The sequence below is a fragment of the Polypterus senegalus genome, chromosome 10 (assembly GCF_016835505.1).
Source record: "Polypterus senegalus isolate Bchr_013 chromosome 10, ASM1683550v1, whole genome shotgun sequence".
Taxonomy (NCBI): domain Eukaryota; kingdom Metazoa; phylum Chordata; class Cladistia; order Polypteriformes; family Polypteridae; genus Polypterus; species Polypterus senegalus.
Window position 1 is genome coordinate 146593153 of NC_053163.1, and position 24466 is coordinate 146617618.

Below are 24466 nucleotides of genomic sequence, written 5' to 3' on the forward strand. Positions count from 1 at the left end.
GCCAATACTGATGCTCTGCGTGAGAGAGAACAGAGCCGACTATACTTCCTTAGAAGGCTGGGGTCCTTCAACATTTGCAATAAGATGCTGCAGATGTTCTATCAGATGGTTGTGGCGAGCGCCCTCTTCTACGCGGTGGTGTGCTGGGGAGGCAACATAAAGAAGAAGGACACTTCACGCCTGGACAAACTGGTGAGGAAGGCAGGCTCTATTGTAGGCACGGAGCTGAACAGTTTGACATCCGTGGCACAGCGATGGGCGCTGAGCAGGCTCCTGTTTTACCTATAACAATTTATTGCAACAAATATATAATATTAACACTTTTTCTATGTTTTTAGGTGACTATAACTCTTGTTACTTTGCACAGTAATGCATATGTAATCATGAAAAAATTCCACCACCATATTCGACCTCCCTAAGTGTGAAAATATCATTTTAATGTAAAGTTTGATTATGCTGTGGTGGGCTGGCGACCTGCCCGGGGTTTGTTTCCTGCCTTGCGCCCTGTCCTGTCAATCATGGAGAATCCACTGCATCCACTGAACAGGATCATCTCCAGACAGAGGAGCAGCTTCAGCGACAGACTGCTGTCACCGTCCTGCTCCACTGACAGACTGAGGAGACCCCACACTATGCGACTTAATCATCTTCTTCTTTTTTTTTTTTTTTGGATGGTCTGCTCTAGGCAGATTTCCAGCCCTGCCATACTCTTTCCATTTCTTCATGAATGGTTGAACTGGATATTCAGTCGCTTGGCTTTTTCATGTCTCCATCCCCTGACTTGCACTTTTCGTGGGGTTGCTTGGGATGTTCTTGAGTCTTCACTGTGTAGCTTAGCCCACCATACCGACGCACCACAAGTTGACCCTTCTACATTCCACATTAGACAACCATCAAGTGAAACCCCATACTGGTGACCTCCACTGAATTAATACCGGGATGTCTAAAACCAGTTGGCTGCACCAGTGATGATTTAGGAGTGTCATATTAAAGGGGGTGAATATGGTGTTTTTATATTTGTCGTTAGTTTAGACCACTTTGCAGAGATCAGTTTTCACTTTCGCAATAAGGAGTCTTTTTCTGTTGATTGATTTCAAAACATCAAATTCAATCCACTGTGATTTAGTGTTGTAGAAAACTTCCAAGGGGGTGAATACTCTTTATAGGGGCTGTATGCGCTTTTATATTATTAAAGATTTGAAGCTTTCTATTCTTGCCTATCCCTGCACAGGTAATAACTCTGGCCTGCCCTTAAGGTGGTCTCTGCAGCAAACCCTAAACTCAAATATGAACACAGTACCCCTTGCATGAAGGGTGCAGCCAGGAATGTATTTTGGATGGGATTTGAAAGTACAAGAATCAAAAAGCTGAGCGAGACCAATCAGTCCAAAGTGTCACAAAGTACATGTCAGGGGGCGTTAGGCCCAAAATCTTTCTATTCGGCTGCACCTGCGCTCTGCACCCTGATGTGCCAAGGAGACCAGTTTACAGACTCAGAAGAGACAGCTTATGAGCGAATTTAAATGTGAAGTACGAGGTGTGATCAAAAAGTATGGTGAATGTTGATGCCGAGCACCATCCAAGAGCAGCTCCAAACAATTCAATGCCAGTTCTGACAGGTCCATCCTAGAGCCGAGTTTGTGACCAGTTTCAACTTGTCGTCTGTGAGCCACTGTTGAGTTCAAGTGTGGTTTTCAAGTTTGTCGTTAATAATGGATATCGAGCAACGCATTAACATGAAATTTTGTTTCAAATTGCAAAAAGCTCAGGAAACCCATCAGATGTTAAAATCGGTTTATGGTGACACCGCACTGACAATTAAGACTGTTTACAAGTGGCTCGATCGATATCGTAATGGATCTGACCTCGGTTGAAGACGAGAAAAGATCAGGACGTCCTTCAACATCAATAACCGAGGAAAATGTTAAAATGGTTTCATTCATCATCATGACAACGCTCTTTGTCACACATCCCTTCTAGTACGACAATTTCTGTCGAATAAAAACATCGCACCGTGCGACTTCTGGCTGTTCCCTAAATTGAAAATGTCCATGAAAGGCAAATGATTTCAATCCATCGAGGACATCCAGGCAGCCACGACAGCCCAACTAAAGACTTCCAGAACTGCTTCGCAAAGTGGTGGGAGCTTTGGGAGAAGTGCGTTGGAAGTGGAGGAGAGTATCTTGACGGGGACTAGTAGTTGTAAATCTTTTACTGTACTAAACGTTTATTTTTTTTAAAACATTCACCGTATTTTTTTTATCACACCTCATACATGGCAAGATATGAAAAAAAAATGATCTGTTGTCAAAAATTAGTAAGCTAACTGGAACTCAAAGACCAAAAACCAGAGCTGGAATTTTTAAACTGGGGAGACAATTAGAAAAAGATTTACCGTATTTTTCGCTCCATTTAAGATGCACCTGACCATTAGAGGCACTTAGGTTTAGAGGAGGAAAACAAGAAAAAAATATTCTGAACCAAATGTTGTACTAATATATTTAATACAATATATCCATCCATCCATCCATTTTCCAACCCGCTGAATCCGAACACAGGGTCACGGGGGTCTGCTGGAGCCAATCCCAACGAACACAGGGCACAAGGCAGGAACCAATCCAAGGCAGGGTGCCAATACAATGTAGCAGAATAATATTTTAACCATGGAAAGTCAACAGCGGTATTAAGAACCTTCACCACTGTCATCAACAAATGAGGAGAGACTTGAAGGTTCAAGCACTCTTCTAGTTTTCTGGAAACCCCAAGAACTTCTCATCACTAGTGTCAGAATTTATGAAGCTCAGTTGCTCACAATCACTTTGCAGGAGCATTGTAGTACCTATCATCACCTGTCCAAAGCAGCATAACCTGTCCAAAGCCACCAGGGCACAAAGCACGTTTGGACCAATGCTCCCTGAAGTTAAATCGCCAGTCTAGTCCCATCTCTATTTGTAACGCCACAAAGCCCTTCATCTCATCTTTTGTTGTGGGTTTCCACTTCGAAAAACGAGAATTCGGTGCAAGCGCAGCCCACAATTCAAAAAATTGCTCTGCATACCCGTTTGCCTCATCCGACAGCAGCGGAAAGGCAGCCTGAAGAAACAACAGCCTGAAGTAGTTCAGCGGCTGGTAATCTGTCGTGTCCAACAGCAAGCCATGCTCTCTTGTGAAGTCTGGTAGCCAGTTTGGCTCCCACGGATCAATGTCTGGGTATTCCTCCCAGGCAAACCTTGCCGTAGGTGCATTGGCTGCGCAAATGCGCTCAGCTGGGGTGGCATCGGCTGGTGTCTGATCAGCTGATGCCGGCTCCTCACTCTCTCGCTCGATCTCCTGATCACTCTCAACAAAATCAGATTCTGAAAAATCAGAGTCCGACTCAGCGATAATGCAAAATGCAAAACATTGTCTGCTGAGTATTTTCTTTTCTGCACTCGCTTTGCTCCCCCATGAGATATCGATGCCATCTTGTCTTTGTTTACATTTCTTAACATATCGTAACTCACACACATGCAAGGATTAGATGCCGAGTCAATGAGTCTAACATTCCTCCAAGCAGAGAGGAAATGCCTGTAACGTAACTGTGAGTTTTGTCGCCATTAACAGCTGATTGTCGCCCTCTACCCCGGAATGTTGATTTTTGTCAAGTAATACACATCACGGTCTGTGATGCAATATACGCTCCATAACATGCATAGACATTTCCTCCCTTCTTTGGGGGAAAAAAAGTGAGTCTTATGGAGTGAAAAATACGGCAATTTGCATGAAGTGCTAGGAAATATCCACAATCTCGGATGCTCCGGTAATGCCTGTGCCAACCTTTAATAATAATAATAATAATACATTGTATTTATATAGCGCCTTTCCCATGCTCAAGGTGCTTTACAGAGTCTCAAAAAGAAACAGTAGGTACAAAATCTGACAAAAGTGAGTACACCCCTCACATTTTTCTAAATATTTTATTATATCTTTTCATGGGACAACACTGAAGATATGACACTTTAATACAATGTCAAGTAGTCAGTGTGCAGATTGTATAACAGTGTACATTTGCTGTCCCCTCAAAATAACTCAACACACAGCCATTAATGTCTAAACCGCTGACAACAAAGTGAGTACACCCCTGAGTGTAAATTGTCCAAATTGTGCCAAGTGTCAATATTTTGTGTGGCCACCATTATTGTCCAGCACTGCCTTAACTCTCTTGGCCATGGAGTTCACTAGAGCTTCACAGGTTGCCACTGGAATCCTCTTCCACTCCTCCATGATGACATCACAGAGCTGGTGGATGTTAGAGACCTTGCGCTCTCCTCCACCTTCCGTTTCAGGATGCCCCACAGATGCTCAATAGGGTTTAGGTCTGGAGACATGCTTGGCCAGTCCAGCACCTTTACCCTCAGTTTCTTTAGCAAGGCAGTGGTCGTCTTGGAGGTGTGTTTGGGGTCGTTATCATGTTGGAATACTGCCATGCGGCCCAGTTTCTGAAGGAAGGGTTCAGTATGTCACAGTACATGTTGACATTCATGGTTCCCTCAATGAACTGTAGCTCCCCAGTGCCGGCAGCACTCATGCAGCCCCAAACCATGACACTCCCACCACCATGCTTGACTGTAGAGAAGAACACACTTGTCTTTGTGCTCCTCACCTGGTTGCCGCCACACATGCTTGACACCATCAGAACCAAATAAGTTTATCTTGGTCTCATCAGACCACAGGACATGGTTCTAGTAATCTGTGTCCTTAGTCTGCTTGTCTTCAGCAAACTGTTTGTGGGCTTTCTTGTGCATCATCTTTAGAAGAGGCTTCCTTCTGGGACGATAGCCATGCAGACCAATTTGATGCAGTGTGCGGTGGGCGTATGGTCTGAGCCCTGACAGGCTGACCCCCCACCCCTTCAACCTCTGCAGCAATGCTGGCAGCACTCGTACGTCTATTTTCAAAAGACAACCTCTGGATATGATGCTGAGCACGTGGCACTCAACTTCTTTGGTCGACCATGGCGAGGCCTGTTCTGAGTGGAACCTGTCCTGTTAAACCACTGTATGGTCTTGGCCACCGTGCTGCAGCTCAGTTTCAGGGTGTTAGCAGTCTTCTTGTAGCCTCAGCCATCTTTAAGTAGAGCAACAGTTCTTTTTTTCAGATCCTCAGGGAGTTCTTTGCCATGTTGAACTTCCAGTGACCAGTATGAGACAGAGAGTGTGAGATCGATAACACCAAATTTAACACACCTGCTCCACATTCACACCTGAGACCTTGTAACACTAACGAGTCACATGACACCAGGGAGGGAAAATGGCTAACTGGGCACAATTTGGACATTTTTCACTTTTGTTGCCAGCGGATTAGACCTTAATGGCTGTGTGTTGAGTTATTTTGAGGACAGCAAACTTACACTGTTATACAAGCTGCACACTGACTACTTGACATTGTTTCAAAGTGTCACATCTTCAGTGTTGCCCCATGAAAAGATATAATAAAATATTTACAAAAATGTGAGGGGCGTACTCACTTTTGTGAGATATACTGCATATGTAACATTGGATACTAAAACACATAGATACAGGATATACAATGGCATTAAATAGAATAAAAGACAAAAAAGCAGGGTAAAATACTACATTCAGTACTAAAAGAAACCCTGAACAAATCACATCAGTTGTGATATAACACACACACACACACATTATCCTGAGTGTCTGGACAGAGAGGTGAACTGACAAAAGAGGCAGAATGTCAGGTGAAGTTTGAGCCTTCCTGAACAGATGAGTTTTCAGTTGTTTTATAAAAGAATGAATGGAGTCAGCTGATTTCATTAATTTTGAGAGGTCTTTCCAAAGTCAGGGCGCTATACAGCTGAAGGCCCCGGTGTCACCTGTAAAGTGCGGGTTAATGTGGGGCACAACAAGATGGCCAGAATCAGAGGACCTGAGTGGGCAAACAGGAGCAGAGTGATGGAGAAGCTCACTGATGGAGTCCAGTGTGAGGCCATTTAAAGCTTTGCAGGTTATTCATAGAATTTTATATTTGATCTTATAAGACACAGGGAGCCAATGGAGGCGAAGCAGGAGGGCTGTGATGTACTCACTGTTGCTGGTCCATGGTAGGACTCTTGCAGCAGAGTTTTGAATCAGCTGGAGCCGTGATAAAAGATTAGCAGCGGCACCTGCCGTTAGAGAGTTACAATAATCGATGTGGGAGGTGATAACAGCGGGGACAAGTGTCTCAGCGTTAGAATATGTGAACACGGGATACGTGACGGAGGTGAAAGTAAGAAAGTTTCTTAATGTGGTTTATGTGAGTGGAGTAAGAAAGGGAGGAATCCAAAATGACACCAAGATGCCTTGCATGAGAAGAAGGTCTGATGAGATCACCGTCAAGAGGGACTAAGGAGGAGATCATGTTCTTAAGTTGTACTTTCGTGCCAATTTGCAGGAATTCAGTTTTGTTTCAAGTTAATTTTAAAGAGTTCTGATCCATCCAGCAAGTTGTGAGCTGAGAAAGCCCTGATGAAGTCTCACTTTTAACATTGAAACAGAGTTGACTGTCATCTGCATAAAAATGATAACCCAGTCCATAGCTACAAATGATATGGCCAAGAGGGAAACATATAGATAGAGAAGAGCAGGGGTCCAAGGGACTCCTTGTGTGACCAGGCGCTGAGCTGGACCTGTGTAGTAAGTGTATAAGTTTAATATGTCACTGTGCAAATATGTTATAAATCTTCCATTTTCTACTCACATGTACAGAACCAGATTTAGCTCAGGGGTTCACCATTTAAGAACTGCTAGGTAAAGCATAAGACAAGACAGATAAAGACAGCTTGGGAAACATGCACTATTTTTCGTCTGTCAGAGTCAGCATGAAATTGTATCCTCTTTGCCTTGTTTGGAATGTCATGATTCACAGAAGTGGGGGTCTGCCCATGAAGAAAGAGTATAAAGCCTTGGAACATTGCCCGGCACACTTTTGAAGCTGACAGACGGATGGGAGATAACATCATCCGATCTGGAAAATCCTTCCAACGCAGCGACAAAAATGGCAGACTCTACACATCGGGCCCCCACTTCCGGACTGGGTTCTTGCCATTGGCTTCCTTCGTCTGTTATGCAGTGTAAGCCATCATTAAAGAAATAAAGCTAAGTTATTTCTCCTATGTGATTTCTTAATGCCGTATCACTAAGGGAGGGGTATCGCCTTTTAATATCATATATACAGTGGGATGCAAAAGTTTGGGCAACCTTGTTAATAGTTATTATTTTCCTGTATAAATCGTTGGTTGTTACGATAAAAAATGTCAGTTAAATATATCATATAGGAGACACACACAGTGATATTTGAGAAGTGAAATGAAGTTTATTGGATTTACAGAAAGTGTGCAATAATTGTTCAAACAAAATCAGGCAGGTGCATAAATTTGGGCACCACAAAAAGAAATGAAATCAATATTTAGTCGATCCGCCTTTTGCAGAAATTACAGCCTCTAAACGCTTCCTGTAGGTTCCAATGAGAGTCTGGATTGTGGTTGAAGGTATTTTGGACCATTCCTCTTTACAAAACATCTCTAGTTCATTCAGGTTTGATGGCTTCCGAGCATGGACAGCTCTCTTTAACTCACACCACAGATTTTCAATTATATTCAGGTCTGGGGACTGAGATGGCCATTCCAGAACGTTGTACTTGTTCCTCTGCATGAATGCCTTAGTGGATTTTGAGCAGTGTTTCGGGTCGTTGTCTTGTTGAAAGATCCAGCCCCGGTGCAGCTTCAGCTTTGTCACTGATTCCTGGACATTGGTCTCCAGAATCTGCTGATACTGAGTGGAATCCATGCGTCCCTCAACTTTGACAAGATTCCCAGTCCCTGCACTGGCCACACAGCCCCACAGCATGATGGAACCACCACCATATTTTACTGTAGGTAGCAGGTGTTTTTCTTGGAATGCTGTGTTCTTTTTCCTCCATGCATAACGCCCCTTGTTATGCCCAAATAACTCCATTTTAGTTTCATCAGTCCACAGCACCTTATTCCAAAATGAAGCTGGCTTGTCCAAATGTGCTTGAGCAGACCTCAAGCGGCTCTGTTTGTGCTTCCTCTGCATCACTCTCGCATACAGCATCTCCTTGTGTAAAGTGCCAATGGTTGAACGATGCACAGTGACTCCATCTGCTGCAAGATGATGTTGTAGGTCTTTGGTGCTGGTCTGTGGGTTGACTCTGACTGTTCTCACCATTCGCCGCTTCTGTCTATCCGAAATCTTTCTTGGTCTGCCACTTCGAGCCTTAACTTGAACTGAGCCTGTGGTCTTCCATTTCCTCAATATGTTCCTAACTGTGGAAACAGACAGCTTAAATCTCTGGGACAGCTTTCTGTATCCTTCCCCTAAACCATGATGGTGAACAATCTTTGTCTTCAGGTCATTTGAGAGTTGTTTTGTGACCCCCATGTTGCTACTCTTCAGAGAAAATTAAAGGAGGAGGGAAACTTACAATTGACCCCCTTAAATACTCGGATTCACCTGTGTATGTAGGTCAGGGGTCACTGAGCTTACCAAGCCAATTGGAGTTCCAATAATTAGTTCTAAAAGTTTTGGAATCAATAAAATGACAACGGTGCCCAAATTTATGCACCTGCCTGATTTTGTTTGAACAATTATTGCACACTTTCTGTAAATCCAATAAACTTCATTTCACTTCTCAAATATCACTGTGTGTGTCTCCTATATGATATATTTAACTGACATTTTTTATCGTAACAACCAACGATTTATACAGAAAAATAATGACTATTAACAAGGTTGCCCAAACTTTTGCATCCCATTGTATATATACAGTATATAGTTTCGGGTTATGTAACACGCCGCGATTACAAAAGAACTCATTCCAAGAGAGCTAACGCCCCCTGCTAGATACAACCTGCTGTTGCCAACACTAACAAACTCTGGCCTTACAGTCAGAGAGGACTTATATCACTGGAGGGTGGTGCCAGAGATACCCAGCATGCTCTCCATTCTGGACAGCTGAATGTCATGTCTGACCCGAGTGTCAAAAGCTGCACTAAGATCTAATAGAATTAATATGCTGGTCTGTCCAGAGTCTGCTGCCATAAGCAAGTCATTGGTTAACACGGATGATTTGATGACGTTGCATGTGTCATGTATTCTGGGGGATTTCAGGACAGGATTGTTCATGGAAACGACTGGCATTTTAATAAAGTGGGACAGAAAAATTCCCGAAAGCAGTAAATAGCTGAGAAGTAGAGTGTATTTCTCAAATATTCCTCTGAGCATCGTACTGTTAATCAGTCTGTCATTGTGCCAAGAAGACCAAGTGTGTATTTTAGCCATTTATTCCACAATTATGTTGCTGACTTAGCCGATTTATTTTTTCTTTTATCTCCAAGCCAATATGGCACGTTTTCAAGAGACAATGATAATCGCATTTTTTGACACTGACCGAGTTTGCTCCTATCGGATAGACTGTTAATCAGTGATATTATGGTGGACAGTTGAGAAAGCATCAGAATAAAACATCTGGAGAAGTGACATGCCCAAAACTGGATTTCTGTACGATGACAACGCACCTGCACACACCGTCGTGTCAGTCGAAGAGCTTCAGACCAAAACCAGTGCGGTTGTTGCTTTGCACTACAATCCCCCTCCACCCCCATATTCACCAGCTCACGCTCCAGGTGTCTTCTTTTCACTCCCAAAATTAAAACTGAAGACTAAAGCGAAGAAGATTCCTTATCCAATCTGCAGGTACAACACCTTAAAGACAAAATTCTGACTGCTACTCGTTTCTTCGTGATTCTCTTCGTTTTGACGTCTTAAATAGTTTTTCCTTCGATTTTTGCTTTTCATCTGGTTTTAGTGGCTAATTATATTTTTTATTGTTTTGTTTTGTTTTTACATGCATCTCCCTATTCATCTCTGAAAAATGTTTGTCTGTCTCCTGCTAAGTCAGTTTAGGCCCTGCCTGGCCCAGTAGCCTGCTGCTCATAGTTCTGAGTAAGCTGGACTCGGTGAGCCTCCTCTGGGCCAGCCATTGAAGCTCCCACCCTGCTTCTTGAGATTTTATTTTTTTTGTGGAGGCCTCATAAACTTCTTCTTCTTTCAGCTGCTCCCGTTAGGGGTTGCCACAGCAGATCATCTTCTTCCATATCTTTCTGTCCTCTGCATCTTGCTCTGTTCTTCTTCTTCAGCCAACGGTAGCCCAATTTCCGCCGGCACCCTGTTGGCTAACAGTACTGATGGCGGCCGTTGTTAACCCGGGGCTCGACCGATCCGGTATGGAAATTTGTATTGTCCACATATTGATTTGGCAAAATTTTACACCAGATGCCCTTCCTGTTGTAACCCTCCCCATTTATCCGGGCTTGGGACTAGCATGAAGAAACACGCTGGTTTGCGCATCCCCTGTGCCTGGGTTTTTGCTGTAATTAAGATTCCTTCCCACAATATTAGCGACATATTAAACTGCGGAAACAGGAACACCAGGGTCTCTGGAGATGGACACTTTCCTTTTTTAATGTTTAGAGTTTTTCAGACGCTCACTTGTCTTCAGCATTGCCAGTTAGGAGTCGCCATCATTCATTGGTTAATTCATGTCATGTGAATTCTAGGAAATTATCACAGATAGGAAACGAGTTCTTCCCATTAAATTGATTTGAATCATTCAAAAGGGTTCGTTAAATTTGACTTGATTGTATGGAATGTTATTTGCTTAAAATTAAAATCAATAAAAATCTCTCTATTATAAAAAAAATCTTGGAAAGGAGACTAGGGAGACGAGACGTGATCTTCTCGGAAGACAATTTGACGTCCCACGAGACAAGGCAGTGAGACAACATTTAAAACAAGTTCACGGACATCTAACCTAGCAATTGTTGGAATGCTTTAGGCAGACATGCTTCATGTGCTCCCAGCTCCTAAAACAACGACATGCAAAACACGCAGCTCGCCAGCAGTAGAAAGCCAGCACATGATCCGACCCCTTCTCCTCAGTGAGCGTTCAGCCCCCCAATTCACAACACAAGCGCCAGAGACACGAAGTGGCAAAACGGTAGCTGCTGTCACGCTTTGAAATGATCGACGCACAGCGCAAAAAGCAGAAAACACAGCTCGCCAGCAGCAACAAGCCAGCAGATGATCCAACCGCTTCTCCATAGCGAGCGTTCAGCCATACCATAACCCCCCATTAAACAATGCGAGGTGCACAGACACAAAGTGGCAAAAGGACAGCTGCTGTACAGGCTTTGAAATGATTGATGTGCAGCGCAACAAACAAAACACGCAGCTCGCCAGCAGCAGCAGCAAGACAGCAGCTGATCCGACGGCATCTCTTTAGAGTGCGTTCAGCTGACCCCCCTTCACAACGCGAGCAACGTTATAATTTATACTTATACGTTATACATTATACGTTATAAGTATTGTTTTTACAAAAGTTTTAAAGTAAAAGTGAAAATAATGCATATGTAACAATTCCCATGAAAATAACAATCTCTTTAAATTGTATATCCGTTAACCCAGCGTTTCTCAACCTTTACGTATTTGTGACCCGAGTTTTCATAACAGTTTTAATCGTGCTTCTCTAACATTTTTTGAAAGGAGCCCACTAATACCAATTTGTTCTTTTTTAATTAATGATGTATCATAGATGCATATTTTATTATACCTACTTAACTTTTATCGCCATTTATCAAACTCTATATTTATTTTTCTAGTATCAGAATGTAGTTTAAGTTAATTTGTTTTGGTTTCAATAGATGTGTTTTTCATATTTTCGATCCTTGTTTCCTTTTTTTCACATCTTCGCGCCCCCCTTTTTTGTTACTTCGTGCCCACCTAGGGGGGCCCACCCCACAGTTTGAGAACCACTGAGTTAAACCAAACCAGGGGGTGGGTGAGCGAAGCGAGCAGGGGGCAGAGCACCCTAGTATATTAAAAGAAATAATTGTATCAGGGTTTCATTTTTTTATTATTGTAATTGTTAGCAGTGGCACCCTGCCCAGGATTGTTTCCTGCCTTGTGCCCTGTGTTGGCTGGGATTGGCTCCAGCAGACCCCCGTGACCCTATTCGGATTCAACGGGTCAGATAATGGATGGATGGATGGATCCTGTGCTGCTCTGTATGTAGTGTGTATAGACTAGAAAGGTTTCATTCATTCATATTTTATTCATTTTCCACCTGCTTATCTGCAACAGTCTTAGCAGTGAGACCCCTATGTCCCTTTTCCCCAACCACGCTTGCCAACTTATACTGTGGGATCCCAAGATTTTCCCAGGCCATCACTCAGATATATAATCCTCCCAGCAAGCCCTAGGTCTTTCCCGGGGTCTCACCCAGCTACTCATAAAACCTCTACAGGGAGGCGTCCATATCAGATGCCCGAACCACCTCAAGTGGCTCCTCTCAAAGCAGAGGGTCAGTGGCTCCACTCCGAGCCTCTGCCAGACATCTGCGCTTCTCACGCCGTCTCTAAGGGAGACCCCAGCCACACTGCTGAGAAAGCTTATCCGTGATCTTGTTCTTTCTGACATTACTTAAAACTCATGAGCACAGGTAAGGGTGGGTTTTGAACAATTGTTCAAAATATTTAGAAGATCTTGTAGATGACATATGCAAAACAAAACGTGCCAATAATGATTGACCAAAACTGCATTACAGAGGACAATGCTAACCCACAAAGACGTGATTATGTGGCGTATCCTCAATGAAGTGTTGATATTTGAGAACTTGTGCTGTTTGCCAACTGTAAGAGGCCTTGAGATCAAGGAACTGCAGCTTTAGTTTCTCAGGTTTAGGTCAGTTCAAGGAAAGGCATTTCATTGTCGGGAGCTCCAGCCAAACCTTGCAGTCACAGCTCAAGCAACACGCCTCAGTAACTGCAGTGGAGCCCAGGAGCTTAACTGTCTGGAATTGGCACTGGGGCATGAGGAAGTCTGTCACACTTCTGTCGCATACTTGGCACATCCCCTCGTGTCTTTTTCTCCTGTCTGTGCACTAGGAGTGGTCATTACAGCACCTGCAGAAAGTGCTCAGACCCCTTCACACGTTCACATGTTATTGTGCTGCACCCTTATGCTAAAGTCATTAAAATTCATTCTTGTTAAATTCATCACATCAAACAACACTCAATACCCCAGAGGAACAATGCGAAGACAGAATGTTAGGAATTCTGGCAAATTTATTACAAGTAAAAAAAAAACTGATATATCCCATGGATACAACTTAGAAGAAGAAGTGGATAGGACTGGAGAGCTTAACTGGGCTGAATGGCCTGTTCTCTTGAATGTCCTACTGTGGGGACAAAAACATTCACAGCAAAGGGTCTCAAAAACTTGTGGCATATTTTGTTTGGCATTGTTTATTATATACAGATAATTAATGTACAGATAGATAGAGAGATAAAAAGATAGATAGATAGATAGATAGATAGATAGATAGATAGATAGATAGATAGATAGATAGATATGAAAGGCACTATATGAAACAAAGATAGATAGATAGATAGATAGATAGATAGATAGATAGATAGATAGATAGATAGATAGATAGATAGATAGATAGATAAGGCACTATATAATAGATAGATAGATAGATAGATAGATAGATAGATAGATAGATAGATAGATAGATGTGAAAGGCACTATATTACAAAGATAGATAGATAGATATTAATGTTAGTATAGATAGATAGATAGATAAGGCACTATATAATAGATAGATAGATAGATAGATAGATAGATAGATGTGAAAGGCACTATATAACAGATAGATAGATAGATAGATAGATAGATAGATAGATAGATAGATAGATAGATAGATAGATAGATAGATAGATAGATAGATAGATAGATAGATAGATAGATAGTGTCACACACGTGCGCATGGGAGGCAGCTAAAAGGCTTGAGTGAAGGCAGTTCGGAGGCATGCCGGGGTGTGGCAGAGTGCACTGACTCTTTTTCTCCCTTGCCTGTAGACCATCTGGCTCTCCTGACATCACTTCCGGGACTGAGCCAATGGAAGTCGGCCACACCAGCTCCAGTCCCTCTGATGTCACGTCCGGCTATGAACCAATGGTGGAAGACCACGTGCCGGATCCATATGACCTCACTTCCTGTCTCCCCCTTTAAAACCTGCCCCTTTTCCTTTGTTTCCTCAGTCTTGTTCTGGACTCAGTTGAATACACTTCAGTGCTGATTATTTGATAAAAACGACCTTTTGCAGCCAGGATACCACATTATACGGGTGGCTGCCCCAACCCTTTATCTGTCCATGTCTCGTTCTTGTGACAATAGATAGATAGATAGATGTGAAAGGCACTATATAACAAAGATAGATAGATAGATAGATAGATAGATAGATAGATAGATAGATAGATAGATAGATAGATAGATAGATAGATAGATAGATAGATAGATAGATAGATCTCACTGAGACTTACGTGTTTATGATTTATGTGATCATTTGAAGACGTGTCATATTTCAATTCGGACCCTATGTCTACATCATGTGGTGTCACAGTAGGACGCGTGTCTAAGTTTCAACTTAAACTAATGACATTCCGACTGGCATGAATGATGCTAGTTAAAGGCAGCATTTTTCCCCATTGGCATCAGGACTTTTGCTTGTGTTTTCCGACTTTAATTCTAGTTTTGTGTTTTCCTTCGTTTGACAGCTCACCCCTCTCTGTCTGCGCTCGTCCTCCGTGCATTTCACACGAACGACATTGTAAAACATCTTTTCTAAAGTGTCACAGTTTGTATATGCTGGCCATCTTTGAAAGAAAAAGAAACAATCGAAGTTCTGTTTATCTTTTGATGTCTTCTAAAGGAGAACGGCAAACACCCGTCAGACACGCCAAGGGGCACATGAAAGGCAACCCAAAACTAAAGAGCGAATCAACCTTGAAATCAGTAAACAGACAAAAAGTCAAAACCTGGCAACTCACATCAAACGTACACTAAGGTTTGATTGTTCCTTTTGTTTTGAAAGATCAAAACAGGTGCCACAATGGAGAGCACCATCAATCTATACACTTTAGGGGATGTTTAAATGTTTTTAGCTCTGAATGGTGATTCCCAGTGAAGCTGTGTGCAGAACTGACTGAGGCAACCAGAATCAAAAGGATGAGATGTTATTCAGACGTTGAAGGGAAAACAAAATCAAAACCAAGAGCACAAACCTAAACATCAAGTGCGAATGTAGCCAGTCCACAGAAGGATCTCTCAGTTCTGCCCCCTTGCTTTGCCTGATTAACCATCTCATCTTTTTCTTTTAATTTCTCACAATAATCTGTGGACATGTGGTGTGTCCTGGTGTATTCAACAATATTGACAATAAACATCGTAACGCATGAACACCTGAGGACCACCTTCCTGGCTCCAATGAGGTCAGTCATACCACCCCAGGATGAGATTGGGCACCATCACTAACGATCTGAAGTCCAAAGAGGTCGTCTAGTGCTCTCCACCAGTGTTGCCAGGCCTGTGTTTCCTCACTCAATTGGATTATTTTTTGATTGTCTTTTGTTTTCGCAGATTGCAGTTTTTTGGGCTACTTTTTTAAAGATGATGTAGTATTTTGGGCTATTTTTGAACCCCACTCCACCACATTTTTACTATATTTTTCATCCATCTGGCACCCCTTCAACTGCTATTTGCACTGTTCTTTACCGTTGTAAAATGCCCACCACTGTTCAGTGAGATGAGAATATATGCATTCTATCCCTCTGAAATATCTCTGAAGGTACACCTCTCCCCCACCGGGCTCTGGTGGTACGTATCAAGCCCCTCATTCTGATACCAGAACTTCCTTTTATTGTGCTGTCTGCACGTTGTTCAGTTCTTTTTTTTTTCAAGAAATTAAATGGGGTTGACCAGGTTGACTCCCCACACATTTTTGCGGACCCCCTCACCCCTTCGGATCACGACAGGCCATTTAAAAAACACAGCCTGTATTTTTTTTTTTTAAATTATTATTACGGAAGATTTTTTTACTATTCCCTGAATTTCTCATTTATAGCATAACAAATAGGCATTTTTACTAATAAAACAATACTAAATTTTAACTTATATAGCACCTTTCCCATGGTCAAGGCGCTTAGGGATAAATAATTAGAACATTAGAAAATTAGAACAATCTGGACACGAACAGACCATTCAGCCCAACAAAGCTCACTGGTCCTCTCCATTTAATTACTCTAAAATAGCATCAAGTCGAGTTTTAAAAGTCCCTGAAGTCCTCCTGTCTACCACACTACTTGATCGCTTATTCCAAGTGAATGCGGTTCTCTGTGTGAAGAAAAACGTCCTAATGTTTGTGTGAAATTTCCCCTTAACAAGTTCCCAACTGTGTCCCCGTGTTCTTGATGAACTCATTTTAAAGTCACCATCTCGATCCACTGCACTAATTCACTTCATAATTTTAAACACTTCGGTCAGGTCTCCCTTTAATCTCATTTTACTTACAGTAAACTCTAAAGGCTCAGCTCTTTTAATCTTTCCTCCTAATTCAACCCCTGTAGCCCTGAATCAGCCCTGTTGCTCTTCTCTGGACCTTCTCAAGTGCTGTTATGTCCTTTTTGTAGCCTGGAGACCCAAACTGCACACCGGACTCCAGGGGCCTCATGTATAACGCCGTGCGTAGAACTCGCACTATAACATGGCGTAAGCACAAAAGCCGAAATGTGCTTACGCACAGAAAAATCCAGATGCAGGAATCTGTGCGTACTCCAACTTCCACGTTCTTCCGCTACATAAATCCTGATCAGCGTGAAAACTAACGCTCGTGCATGCGCATTATGTAACGCCCCAAATCCTCCCAGAATTACGCCTCTTTGAATATGCAAATCAATATAAATCGCCCTTAAGCGCAGCCTTCTGTGAAAAGACAATGGGAAAAGCACGGGGAAAATATAAGAATTTCAGCGAATACCAAGTGGAGGCAAAGGAAAAACATACTATTTGTTCAAATAAACCGTAGTATAATCAACAAAATGAAGTTGATCGAGTGGCATAGCGTGTTGGAGAAACTTGAAAGCTCACGTTCACAAAATCGCACAGTGCCGGAAATAAAAAAAGAAGTCACATATCAAAGTCGCCGTGAAAAGAAGAGTTGTAAGCCCACTGTCTGAGTGTCATATGAAAGTTTATTAGGGTACAGAGAAAAAAGGCACACGGTGGGGAAAAAGCACGAAATGTCAACTTCAATCTCGACATTTCCACTTTAATCACGTAGTTTATTTTGTCATTTAGTAGAACATTATAAACTTCATCTTAAAATCGTTTAATTAACCAGTTTCTCAAATCACATCGTAATTAAAGTAGCACGTTAAATGCTTTGTTTTGTATTTGATCTTCTATGTGCTCTGTGTGTGTGAATCACTACTTGCTTCTTAAACTGGCTCTCTTCCTCCAACTGGACACAGAGTCCATTACATTTGTGATATTACAGCTCTCTGAATAACTAAAATACTGAGATGTATACGTGATGTCATTTTCATGATGATAGGAGCTAAAGCACGTTATTAAACATGTGTTTCACTTCGATGAAATAATTTATTGTCGAAATTTGTCGCGTTTTTAGCTGTGTTGTTATTTTCTCTTTCTGTTTTATATTCAATATATATTGGCGTAGCCGCCACTGCAGTCAGTGCTTTTCTTTCCCCAAGTAACCGATCGCCACACAATCAGCTCTGTAATAGACGTTAAGCCATCTGTAAGCTTAGCTACCGATTCTTCAAAACGCTTAAAGAACATTGAAATATCTTCGTAGTACATGTTTAATTATTCTATCCTTCACGACACTCCCAGTGAAGAATATAGATTATTTAAATGAAGTTAAAGTTTTATGTGTATAATTTAACAAACATATTTTGCTGCATTTCACCTTAAAAATGATATCGTCATCATATGTAAATACGCTTTATAAAGTGGCTCAGGTTGTGAGATATTATAACTGTAGTGCAAGTTTACAGTGAGGTGATTGTACTTATAAGTACAAACAGTTCTACAAGGAGCAATTGATTGAGTGCATTTAAAGTTCTTGGGATTAAACTGTTTCTGAACCGCGAGGTCCGTACAGGAAAGGCTTTAAAACGTTTTGCAGTGGCTGAGACAGCGTGTCCTTAAAGCTGTATACCGATAATTTCTTTCCGATCAGCTGCTGCTGTGATTCACACTCAGATACAGTGATATAAATACTCGAGTGGTGCAGTGAGAGTAATATGGAAAAAGATGATCTGCTGTGGCAACTCCTAACAGGAGGAGCTGAAAGAAGAAGAAGAAGAAGGAGAAGTGAGAGTAACAACGCTAAAGCAGTTATGGTATTTGGAATACTATGGCTGTTCCCTGGACCATTATATTGTTACGAGTTAATTACAATCAGATGCATTACACTAATAAACAATATGCGGTTAGTTTCTGTGTATTTATAAAGCCGCGTCATGAAAATAATGAGTAATCACACAAGAACAGTACCATTGCTTTGACGCTGGGTGCCGCCAGTTTGCAAAACCGAGCGGAGAACTTGCGTCGACAAGGCATGAGGTACCGTGGAAAAGTGCGTGGCTTTACGCCAAGTGTAGGTTTTATACATCGCGATTTGAACGTGGAAAAGTTCTTACGCAACATTTCTGTGCGTACGCACCGTTTATACATGAGCTGGAGCAGAACCTCCTGTGATGTGTACTCCACACGTCAAGGCGCTATATAACCTAACATTCTGTTAGCCTTCTTAATGGCTTCTTAACACTGTCTGGCAGTTGATAGTCAAGTCCACTATGACTGCTAAATCTTCTCATAAAGGTGTTCTCTCAATTTTCATACCTCCCATTGTGTATTCAAACTTCACATTTTTACTTCCTATGTGTAATTCTTTACATTTACTGACATTAAATTTCATCTGCCACAAATCTGCCCAAGCCTTTCAACTGTCCAAGTCCTTCTGTGATGATATAACAGATTCCAAATTATCTGCTAATCCACCTATCTTGGTATCATCTGCAAACTTAACCAGCTTGTTACTTATATTCCTATCTAAATCATTTATACTAATAAAAGGCAAAGCCCTCACTGACTGACTGACTCACTTATCACTAATTCTCCAACTTCCCGTGTAGGTAGAAGGCTGAAATTTGGCAGGCTCATTGCTTACAGCTTACTTACAGAAGTTAAGCAGGTTTCATTTCGAAATTCTACACGTAACGGTCATAACTGGAACCTACTTATGTACATATTCAGTACCCAAATGTGGCAATTGGCACCACGGCCCACCTGCCAAGTTGTTTGCCTGCCTATGGTAAAGTAATCCCTGATGGAGTATCACAGGAATCATGGGAAAGAGGGGTCCTTTCTTCGGAGCAACGTTTCAGCCGTGGAATGGCCAAATGGGGAGGCAGCTTGATGGATGAGGTCTCCAGAACTCTAAAAATATCCAAATCTTATTATGTGATATCATCTACTGTTAAATTTTGCTCCGTACTTCTAAAATTTTTATTATTATGCTGTATTAAGGATTTGTTCTGTTCTGTGTATTGTATTGTATTGCCCCCCTTCTTTTGACACCCACTGCATGCCCAACCTACCTGGAAAGGGGTCTCTCTTTGAACTGCCTTTCCCAAGGTTTCTTCCATTTTCCCTACAAGGTTTTTATTGGGAGTTTTTCCTCATCTTCTCAGAGAGTCAGGGCTGTAGGGCTGTCAAGAGACAGGGCCTGTTAAAGCCCATTGCGGCACTTCCTGTGTGATTATGGGCTATACAAAAATAAACTGTATTGTATTGTATTGTACATATATACGTCCATAGCTAGCAGCTCAGTCGCCATGTGAGGCGGCGTTGCGTCCCCCATCTCCACGCCTCCCACGTAATTGAATGCCTGCCTATATAAGGCCGTCCGTCACTCCAGTCTCTTCATTCCCTTCTTTGCTTCGCCACGGAATTTACGTCTCCCTGCTGATAACTGCAGCCTTTTTATTTAATCCACGGCTTCTCCACTGTCTTATTGTTTGTTTATTACGATTCTAGTTATTGTGTAGGTATTTTAGACTTACTTTACATTGTTCAGGTACTCATTTCTTTTATCGTTCCAACCGTACCCCCATTAACATGTCTATCGAGGTGATTACCATCGATCAAAGAACTGTCACTTACTGAATGGTTTCCATGCCCGGAGATGGCACCTACCTTTTCCATTCTCTGTGTTACATATTGCACGGCCATATCAGGCTCACTCTTGATATCCGGAGGAACATTGTGTCTTAAGTATTCACCTTTGGAGAACTGCCAATGCCTCTTAAACATCTTAGGTTCACAGGTGACGATTTGAGTAGTGGACACTTTGACGTTTATGAATGTTTCAATGCTCAAAAGCTGGGTGCGAAGTTATCGATGAAGCCGGTTGTATGCTTACAACGCTTGACAGAAGCCGAGTGTCACTTCAACACAACAAGTCCTGCAAATGCTAACGTAATTGAAACAAACCATGAAACTCAAACTGATTATGACAGCAGCAATCCAAGCTGTGAGAAAACAGTAAAATGGAGGCGTGTCAGACGCCGTGCTACATTTTCTGATGCAGCTAGACGAAAACAACTTTGTGACACTACCGCTAAATACTCGCAGGCAAATCCACAAGTTCATAGAGACGCTGTTGCTAAATACTTGCAGGCAATTCCACAACTTAATACCGGGAATGCCTGTTAAACATCTTAGATTCACGAGTAGCGATTTGGGTAGTGAACACTTCGATTAATGAAACCTGTTATCTTTACAGCAGTTGACATACTCGGAATGTGACTTGAACACAACACGTCCTCCAAATACAAACCTGATTGAAAGAAATAATGATAATCAAATCCTTGATGACAGCAACACTCAATAACACTCACAAAACAATTACATTGACAATCAGGTTACGTTATTTTTAAAATGTTTCCTTTTCTTTTTCATGACTTCTTTAACACACTACTTCTTCGCTGCGAAGCGCAGGTATTTTGCTAGTTTATATTTATTAAAAACAGCAGCGGCCCTAGCACTGACCCCTGCTGGTCACCACTCTTAACATCACCCAATTCTGATGAGGTTCTTCACACCATCACCCTCTGCTTCCTGTGTCTGAGCCAATTCTGCACCCATCTAAAAACATCACCCTGAACTCCCACTTCTTTTAATTTGATGCCCACCCTCTCATGTGGCACCTTATCAAATGCTTTCTGAAAATCAAGATAAAAAATCTCATGTGCTCCACTTTGATTATATCCTTGTGTTAGAACATTTGAACAATCTAGACGAGAACAGGCCATTCAGCCCAACAAAGCTCGCCAGTCCTATCCACTTGTTTCCTCCAAGAAAACATCAAGTCGAGTTTTGAAAGTCCCTAACATCTTACTGTCTACCACACTACTTGGTAGCTTATTCCAAATGTCTATCGTTTTTTGTGTAAAGAAAAACTTCCTAATGTTTGTGCGAAATTTACCCTTAACAAGTTTCCAACTGTGTCCCCGTGTTCTTGATGAACTCATTTTAAAATACCAGTCTCGATCCACTGTACTAATTCCCTTCATAATTTTAAACACTTCAGTCGTGTCACCTCTTAATCTTCTTTTGCTTAAACTGTAAAGGCTCAGCTCTTTTAATCTTTCCTCATAATTCAACCCCTGTAGACCTGGAATCAGCCTAGTCGCTCTTCTCTGGACCTTTTCTAGTGCTGCTATGTCCTTTTTGTAGCCTGGAGACCAAAACTGCACCCAGGACTCCAGATGAGGCCTCACCAGTGTGTTATAAAGGTTGAGCAGAACCTCCTGGGACTTGTACTCCACACATCAAGGCGCTGTATAACCTGACATTCTGTTAGCCTTCTTAATGGCTTTTGAACACTGTCGGGAAGTTGATAGCTTGGAGTCCACGATGACTCCTAAATCCTTCTCATAAGGTGTACTCTCGATTTTCCAACCGCCCATTGTGTATTCAAACCTAATATTTTTACTTCCTATGTGTAATACTTTACATTTACTGACATTAAATTTCATCTGCCACAAATCTGCCCAAGCCTGTATGCTATCCAAGTCCTTCTGTAATGATATAACGGATTCCAAATTATCTGCTAATCCACCTATCTTGGTATCATCTGCAAACTTAACCAGCTTGTTACTTATATTCCTATCTAAATCATTTATATATATTAAAAATAGCAGTGGCCCTAGCACTGACCCCTGTGCAACACCACTCATAACATCGACCAGTTCTGATGAGGTTCCTCACACCATCACCCTCTGCTTCCTGTGTCTGAGCCAATTCTGCACCCATCTAAAAACATCACGCTGAACTCCCACTTCTTTTAACTTGATGCCCAACCTCTCATGTGGCACCTTATCAAATGCTTTCTGAAAGTCCAGATCAATAATATCATAAGCTCCACTTTGATCGTATCCTTTTGTTGCCTCCTCATAGAATCCCAGCATGTTAGTAAAATATGACCTCCCTCTTCTGAACCCATGCTGACTGTTCAGAATAACTCCTGTCCTTGCCATGTGTTGCTCAATCTTATCCTTAATAATTCCTTCCATTAATTTTCCTGTGATGCTTGTTAAGCTTACTGGCCTATAGTTGCTTGGATCTGCCCTGTCACCCTTTTTATATAATGGGATGATATTTGCCATTTTCCAGTCCTTTGGAATCTCTCCAGTGCACAGTGACTTCCTAAAAATATGTGTCAAGGGTTTATATGCATATGCGGTAGCTTCCTTAAGAACTCGAGGGTAAATCTTATATGCTAGCTGTCCCCCGCAGCTCTGCCCACATAGTAGTGAATCAGGACAAACTTTAAAAACAAATAAAGACACTGGCATTGCTAGCTAGGCGGAGGCAAGGTACCCTCCAACATGTCGCTAGAGGTAGAGCAACTCAAACGGAGGCTGGCGCGTGAGTAAGGAGGGCACTGACAGGCTCCCCACTCCTGACGTCACGCTTTCCCCTCCCCTTGGCCCGCAGCCTCTGTCCTTTGATTAGCGCGAACAAATCGCTCCTGCAGGAGAACTATGATTCTTAGCGTGATAAGAGAAGTCGCAAAATCAACCAGGATGTTCAATCAAATTATAGAGAAAAACTCAACCTAAATCCATTAAGTAGTTCTCTCGTGAAAAGCGGACAGACAGACAGACGTTGGATTTTATACATATATATAGAGAGAATAACTAATTACCAAAATCTTTGGAAAGGCAATTCAGAGACATCCCCCCTTCCAGGTAGGTTGGGTGCCAGTGAGTGTCAACAATGGAGTAACTACAACACACCTGGACAATTCCGGGACCACCACAGTCAGAATAACCTTCTTTGATTTTTCCATTGTGTCTCATCAACTGGGGAAGAAGCTCAAGGAAATGAGTCCTGCTGCCTCCACAGTCTCCCGGACCACGGACTACCAGACCAACAGACAGTAATTTGTGAGGCTGGTGGTGTGTAACACTGGACTCCACAGGGGGGCTGTCCTGTCTCCCTTCCTGTTGACCCCTCTACACAAACAACTTCCAGCACAATATCGGTGCTTGCCACCTACAGAAATTCTCAGATGACTCGTCCATCAGACTGCATTAATATGAGTCAGAGTATGGGTGGCTTCAGGAAGACTTTGGTGGTGCAGATAGGACCACCTAGAGATCAACATCAGCAAGACAAAAGAGTTGGTGGTAGACTTCAGGGGTGCCAAAGACTCATCACCATTCAAAGGGAGAATGTGGAAGTGGTGCAGAGCTACGAGTAACTGGGAATCACATAACCAACAAACTGGGCAGGTGAGACAACACAGTGGCACTGTATAAGAAGGACCAGAGCTCTCCGGACTTGCTAAGGAGACTCAGGACTTTTGATGTGTGCAGCAAGCTGCTGGAAATGTTCTACCAGTCCATAGTGGCCAGTGTGGTGTTCTACACTGAGGTCTCCTAGACAAAGAAACCTGAGCTCAAAAGAAGCACAATGCCTGAACAAACTTATCAAGAAGTGCTGCTCCATCACAGGACCAATTCTGGACACACTGGCAGCTGTTGTGATGACAAAATGTGATGCCATGATGAAAAATCTCCTTCTGTAGGTGCTCTCTCTTGGAGCACAGTGTGTTAAGAAGCTCCTCTGTGGGTCGTTTCTGCCTGCTGCTATCAGGCAATTCGGTGCTTCCTCCTGGGATGTCGTGCAAATGCCTAGAGACATGCACATGTGTCCCATCCATGGAGACTTTTCAATAGCAGCAATACGAAAGTGACAAAACAATCTTCAAGAATAAAAGGAAAAGAAGAATACGGCTAAATATTGCAAATGATATTTCGGTCCTGCCATCTGACTTGAAGAAAATGGAGTTACAGCAGGTCTAATGTTTGCAGTAAGGACAGAAGCACAAGGCACTTGATGTTTGGATAAGAAATAAAAAGAAAGGCGCGATATTTGCATGCAGTGCTCCGCTTCACCCTCATTCCACTCA

At 42.3% G+C, this 24466-nt stretch overlaps 1 protein-coding gene across 2 annotated transcripts in view; it reads right to left on the reverse strand.

Annotated features, from left to right (window-relative positions):
• The window catches only part of si:ch1073-396h14.1 (disintegrin and metalloproteinase domain-containing protein 10), a 130410-nt gene that overhangs the window by 51892 nt on the left and 54052 nt on the right, over window positions 1-24466 (reverse strand). The window lies entirely within an intron of this gene.